The sequence below is a fragment of the Capsicum annuum genome, chromosome 10 (assembly GCF_002878395.1).
Source record: "Capsicum annuum cultivar UCD-10X-F1 chromosome 10, UCD10Xv1.1, whole genome shotgun sequence".
Lineage (NCBI taxonomy): Eukaryota > Viridiplantae > Streptophyta > Magnoliopsida > Solanales > Solanaceae > Capsicum > Capsicum annuum.
In genome coordinates this window covers 26251379-26259090 of record NC_061120.1, presented here as the reverse complement: position 1 = coordinate 26259090, position 7712 = coordinate 26251379, and positions in this window count along the sequence as shown.

The window sequence follows — 7712 nt, the reverse complement described above, 5'->3', positions numbered from 1 at the left end:
GAAGTCCCAACATGAAAGAGTACTCGAAAGATGGTGAGGAGCAAACCAAGGATCAAAGAAGGTCAACATGGATTAGTTTCACTCAAAAACTAATTATTTTTCTATGGATGCAGGGATTAGTACACAAAAAATGGAAATCTTTTTTCAAAAAATCCCCAAGCGAGTTGTGAGCCACACCAAAGTATATAATGCTCAATAACGGTATTTTCGGGTGGCCCCAAAGATGGATTTAATACCTATTTATTGAGGACCTTTTAAATTGTCTATCTCATTTCTTAAGACCATGAAGGACAAACAAAGGAGCCATATCTTTTTATGGATATTGTATTTAGAATTTTTCCAAAAAAATTGTCGCTAGCAAAAGCGACTTTGTGTCTGCTAAATATTTACCACAAGTGCAGGTGAATTCAAGGGAGTCTAGACAATAAATACAACAATCTAAGGATCACTCAATAGGAGGAAGAACAAAAAGTCATCCAAAAAATTTGCCTTGAAGCAAAGCAAATGACATTTGAGTAATTCTTAAACAAGGGTTTTGCCTATTTACTTGCATCCGGTGGATCTGCTATTTAATCATTTCTTCAAAAAGAGAAGATTAATAGCAGAATAAGTTATTCAAATTATGATGCCCAGTCTTAGTCATTAAACTATCATAAAGCTTGACTGTGGTCATTAGTGAGAGCGATATTATGTCTACTAATTGTCTATCTTGAGTACACATGCATGTAGAAAGCAAAACACAGACAAATGAACTCAGTTGAAACTGTTGTCAAATCAATGGAAAAACTATTTCATCTCATTACTGAGAGGGCCATCTCATGCCATTACTGTGAAGGCCATCTCATGCTATTGCCAAGAGGGCCATTTCACATTATTTCATTGCCAAGAGGGTTATTTCATCTCATTTCATTGCCGAGAGGGCCATTGTATTTAATATCTATTGACATGTAATATAGCATATGCTGGCATCGAGGATATCATCAACAATCACTGTCTGTTGACACGTGAGACACAAATATTGGTGTCGAGGATATTAGCAACATCTAATATCTATTGACACATGAGACACAAACGCTGGCATCGAGGATATCATCCGCATCTAATATCTATTGACATACAAGACACAAACACTAGCATTGAGGATATCATCAGTATCTAATATTTGTTGACATTGGCGTCGAGGATATCATCAGCATCTAATATCTATTGACACGTGAGACACAAACACTGGAATCAAGGCTATCATCTATATCTAATATCTATTGACACATGAGACACAAATGTTGGCGTCGAGGATATCATCAGCAACTAATAGCTATTGACACGCGAGAACAAATATTGACATCGAGGATATCATCAACATCTAATATCTGTTGACATATGAGATACAAATGCTGGCATCGAGGATATCATCAATATCTAATATCTATTAACACATGAGATACAAACACTGGCGTCGAGGATATCATCAGCATCTAATATCTGTTAACACGTGAGAGACAAACGCTGGCGTCGAGGATATCATCATAATTTTATATCTATTAACACGCAAAGATAGAAAACTCTAGCATCAAGGATATCTCATCAATCATGAATCAACAACTGAAATCATCAAAACCACGTGATTCAAAGGGACGTCTTAAAGTCACTCTCTAAAAGCAAGCGACATATGAGACTTCCTAGAAATTGACAATCTAAGGGTCATCTATAAGTTATATTATTTGAAATAGGATAGTGTGCAAGATTAACCATGAGTTGATAAATCATATGTCATTCATAAGCCGTAATAACAATCTAACTAGATAGTGTACAAGGTTACGCAAAAATTAATAATCCAAAGGTTATTCATAAGTTACAACTAAATCCTTATCGGAAAATATGCGAGATTTTCAAATTGATAAGTCCAAGGGTCCTCTGTAAGCTGATCCATATCCAAGATCGATTATGTGTAGGATTATCCAAAGACTAGTAATTTGAGACATCTATAAGTCAAATTGTATACAAGGTCAGATAATGTGCAGGAATACGTAAGAACTATCGGTTAGAGGGATATCTGTACGCCATACCTTATCTAAGGTCGGATAATGCACAAGATTACCTAAAGGATAGAAATTCAAAGGATATCTCTAAGTCACCTCGTATCCAAAATCAGATAATGAGCAAGATTATCCAAAGATTAATAGTTCAAGGAAAATCTATAAGTCGTATCGATACAAAAGATGTGTAGGACTTACCCGAGGTCACATGTAAAGAATTATTGTCAATAACCAGAAATGTTATCATAGGCAACCAAATTATTTCACCTCATAATAATATTACACGATTGCAGGACCGTTCTACATAAAGTGTCATCGGTGTCCAAAAGGATCACCCCACTTTGAGGACATATTCAATCGACAAATGAGATAAGTATGCAACAACCAATAGGGTTGTTATGTCTGTTGTTATTAGTTATTTTCTTCCAAACATTTACACGGAAGGATGACTCTGCATTCTAGGCAACAGCCCATGTGGAGATATGGTAAAAGACTACATACCTATTTTGTGAAATATGTTTAGGACTAACACTTTTATTTGAAACATTGTCGGGAGAATCTGAGAGGATGAAAATCTCAAATCCATAGGTGCGGACGACTCCAGATAGGATACAACACAATGTGGAACTCTTTCTTAGCAGCAAAATAGGACATAGTCTAAAGAGAAATGTCAAACTCTTTAGAAATGAGCAAAAGAATGATCACCACCACCATCCAACCATACCCCTTTTAGAAGGCATATAGGAATTTTGGGATATTCTGGTTTTAGCTTCACCTTCGGGATATTCTAAACTCATATCGAGGGAAAACTTTTCTTTTATTCAGAGTCGAGTGATAGGGCACCTAGAGTTTTGGAAATTATGTCCAGGTAAGTTCTTACCTATGGATGTGAATAGATCCACTTTCATGGTTAAGAGGTTACAATCTTATTTTTCATAACTCTAACAACTTGTCACTCATCCTGAGCCTAGGATCGTCTGTAATAAAAGACTATCTTTTCTATCGATTGAATCGAACTACAAGCAGTCTGATTCCCTAAGTCTCGAGGATATGTAGATTGGGTTTTATGTAGAAAACTCGACTACATTCCAACCTCCCCCAAAATCCCTTTATTCTCCAATATTTTGGTTTCATCAAAACCCTCAAACTAAGATAGCTGGTGAATTTTTTTTAAAATTGTGCTATAAGTCAAGCTTTATGAACTACAAGTGACCTAAATTGTCATGCAACCTGAGATATGTAGGAAACTTGATACTGAGGTTCGGCCATAACTCCACAAAACTTATGTGAAAATCAACCTTTTTCAAAAATAAATTTATTATCCGAAAAAAATTAGGAATGTCAAACTCCCTTTGCTGATGGTTACTTGTAGCTACCAAACCCAAAGGGAAGGAGCAGTTGTTAAAACCTAATTGTTTCCCTCCACGAGTAAGTTTATTTTCGAGTATCTTCGATTTTAGAATAAAATTACAACATTTATTTTATCTGAATAAAAAGCTTTTCAGAGTATTTATTTACGTAAATTTGTCATTTTAAGTTGCAATTACATATTATCGTATTCAATTATATGAAATTTTTTAATTTTGTTACTTAAATATTTATTTGATAAAAAAATCAGATTTTAATCAATGCTTATCTTGAAAATAAATTTAAATGATTAAAATCTTGATCTAAATATAATTTATTCTCAAAAATAATTTATTTGAATAAATATGTGTTTGATTAAATTAAATCATTCCATTGAATTTTAATTTAATTTAGCCAATCTATTAGATTTGACCATAATTAAAATCAAAGTGGCCATAATTGCAATGCAATCCGCCAATTGATTTTTAAACTGGTCAAAATAAATAATTATGGCTAAATTTTAAATCTCAATTGGGGTTATATTTTAAATAATCCTCATATTCCCAAAAAAACTCTCAGAACTTCTACCCAATTTCACCAAAAATAATTTCAAAAATTGTACTACACTATACAATTCCCTTCAACTTTGTCCTTTTTCAATTTTAGAATTCAAAAATTATATTACATTGTACAATTTCCCCCCACATTATCTTCAACCTCACCTCATCTTTATTTTTAAAATCCTAATAACAACCCTAAATGTTTTTTCTCCCACATTGGTGGATGAAAAGAATGGAAGCCTCATTCTTTCCTTTAAATACTGTCATTATTTTGGTAGAGACCAAGCCAAAAAGCCTCAAAGAATTGAAAGGCTTTTGAGCAAATATTTGAAATTTTTAGTGAAAAAAAAAAGAAGTCTCAAGGTTGGAAAAAAAACTTTGAGCGAAGAAGAGTTTTTTATTTTAGTAAAAAATTTTCTTTTTCCATGAAATTCATGGGCTAATCGAAGTACTCGAATGTTTGCTTTCCGGTGGTGATCAATACTCTGAAGAAAGTATGGAATCCTGATTTTTTGTCCCAAAAAGGTGAACACACCTTTCTTTCTTTTTTTTTTAGTTTTATTATCATTTTCTTCTTCATCTTTTCTTCTTCGTAGTTCATAATTATAATTTTGTTTGCTGGAATTGTTTACTGCAGACAACCTTGAAGGCCATAGGACATTGTGGTATCGATATTATGATAATTTTCATGTTCATGATATAAAAATGAGCTAGCAATAATTGTACATGTCTTTTTAATTTTATTCTTTGATTATTATTGATAAAGTTTCAATCTTTGCTTAAAAGATGTACTTATGCTTTGTTTAAATTCATTGTTGACGGATATATTTATTTTTTAGCATGCAAAGTTTTTTCCTATATGTTGAAAAGAATAGTTAATATTGATTATTTCTCCTTTTTTTAATTCTTTTATTATTATAGATAAAGTTTCAATCTTTGCTTAAAAGATGCACTCATGTCTTGTCTAAACTCATTGTTGGTGAATATATTTATTTTTAGCATGTAAAGTTATTTCTTTATATTGAAAAACGTAATTAATATTGATTGTTTTGCCTTTTAGATTTATTCTTTATTATTATGTATAAAGTTTTCATCTTTGCTTAAAAGACGTATTAGTGCCATGTTTAAATTCATTGTTAGTAGATATGTTTGTTATTAGCATGTAAAGTTGTTTTTTTTATGTTGAAAAGTTAGTTACTATTATTTGTTTTGCCTTAATAAAAATAGTAATTGATTAAGTGAAGAATTTATTATTTGTTTGCTAATTATTTTAATAGATTTCAAAATCCTCATATAAGAGATGAGTACTAGCCTTATTTTCCATCCAAAATATTTTTTTTTTGTTTTTTCGCATGTTTTTAATTTGTCAAAATGATGAGAAAGTTTGGATTGTTGTGGCTAAATAGAATTATTTAGATATTCTCGAGTCATGCATAGTAGGATTGTTGAACGATATTTCACTTTTAGAGATGCTAAACTTTTATTCTAATTTTTTTGCTCCAGTTGGATTTTTATACATGTTCTTTTTGTGTGTAAAGACTTAATTCATGTCTCTCTTTGAGTCATAATGTTAAAAGAGAATCAACGATGTGTTAGAACGATAAATCATTGGCCGTTACATATTTTTCCTATAGTTGGCCATGACTTACATGTATGAATCTTCGTTAATTTCTCCTTAATTGAAATTTAAATATTCACTTTCTTGAAAAGTTAGCCTTTGTTTTCTTTTGTTATATGGATTAGTTTCTATGTATGTTCAATTTTACAAGTCATGGGTATTTTTCTTATCTCCTCAACCCTTTACTCTCGCAAACTTGCGTTGTTTGTTCTCGCATAAATTCATTGAATATGGTCGTCTTCCCTTCGCCTTTATTCATTCTTATATGAACATAAATCATGAGGCATGTAAGTGAGTGTCTTTGCTTTGCATTTTATTTGTTGACTCTCATTCTTGTGAAAGTGCACTTATCATTGTCATTCAAAAATTGATTCTCGGTTGTTTCTTTTGCTTTGAAATATGTCACTTTTATGCCTTGAACATATATTAATTTCTTTATTTTTTCTTTGCATGCAAAAAAAATATCTCGAGTCCAAATAGACTCCTCTCCTCTTGGATTTGGTAATGGGCTAATGAGGCCCACATCTTAGAGTCAAGTTCAAAGTTTAAACCCAAGGACGACTATATTGCGTGCGGGTGCTAGAAGATAGATGAAGAAGGAAAATAGGTCAAAACCCATTGATGAGGTCACTAAGAACTTGAAAAGTCTCGATTTTTACTATTGTCTTCTTTTTATTGATTCATTTTATCATTTACTTATTCATTTATTTGGGGCCTCAAAGACAAAGTTATAAATTAATATAGGTAAAGTCGATTATAGGCCAAATGATCCGGAAAAATAGTTTAGGATATGCTATGGGACAAAAGCCCGATATTTAGATTAGTATAGGTGCAGATGGGCCAAAAGGCCAATTAGGTTAAGATAGGGATGATAGATTTAGCTTACAAACATAAGTCTTCTATTTCTCCCCTTTCCTCTTTACGTGCTTATTTTCTTAGACTTAGTTAAATCCCTACTAAGTCGTCAAAATTTATACAAGTCTTTTGTAAAACCACATTGTTTTCAAAAAACCAACTTCTCTTTTCAAAGTTAGTCAAAGGTAGTTTTTAAATAGTCCGGATAACCGCAAGTTAGCGAACATTTTAGCTGCTTTAAAAACCTCCTAAGATGTTAATAAGAACCTCTTGCCCGGGATTTTCTTAAAAGCCTACATGTTTTTTCTGTTTTAAGACTTAGGATTTTCCTTAAAGGTTTTCTTATTCTCTTTTCAAATAAATTAAGTGGTGATTCTTAAAATAGTCATTTTTTCATAAAACAGAAATGGCGACTCTGCTGGAGATTCTAACTAGGTTCTTACCAAATGTTAAATTTCATATTTTGACTAACTGTTTCAATTGCTTACGTGTTTATATGTTTTGATTCTGCATCTCATGGCATAATTCTTCATTGATTATTGAATTATTTTAGGTTTTCGTGGATGTCCTTGCCCTTGTTGTTCAACTCCAAATAAAGTATTAGAAATAAGACGGTTTATTAGAACGTGAGGCGTATGATGGTTTTTAGTATTTCCAAAGCCAACTCGTCCACTTGGGAACTTGATTCAATCCCACTCTAGAAACCTAGGATAGAGCAAAACCAAAACCCTCTTTTAGGCAAAAGCCTAGGATGACCCAATACCTGAGGAGGTGTTGGGCCCATTAGAAAACTTGCTCTACATCTATTGTCCTCGAGTCAATTATAGATGAATCATATTTATGTGTTAAGGAAATATTTTTTTTAAATACAATTTAATATCCTTTGGGAGTCGGCTGAAGGCTTGCTTTGTTTACTTTCGTATAAGCATGCCTAAATCATACACCAATTGAGGGATGAATTGAAGCAAGACAAGCAAGCAATTGATCTGTTTGGGAGCATCTAGAGCACAGTTATATGAAAATCGCTTGATCATCAATAGACTTCACCAATGAGGGAAAAGGCTGATTGAAGAGCATTCAGGAACTAGTATTTCCTATCTCCTGCATGGGACATTATTCTTTTTTTTCATGTTATTTTTACTTTCCCTAAAGATTGTATCCCTTTTATGCAATTTTTGTAGGCATTATGCCATTTATGCATACTTGTGAAGGTTTTTGAGGGATAATGGATTGATTTTAAAAAGTATATACTTCCTTCAAATACGTTAGGCTAACCCTTGGTTCAAAAAGGATCAC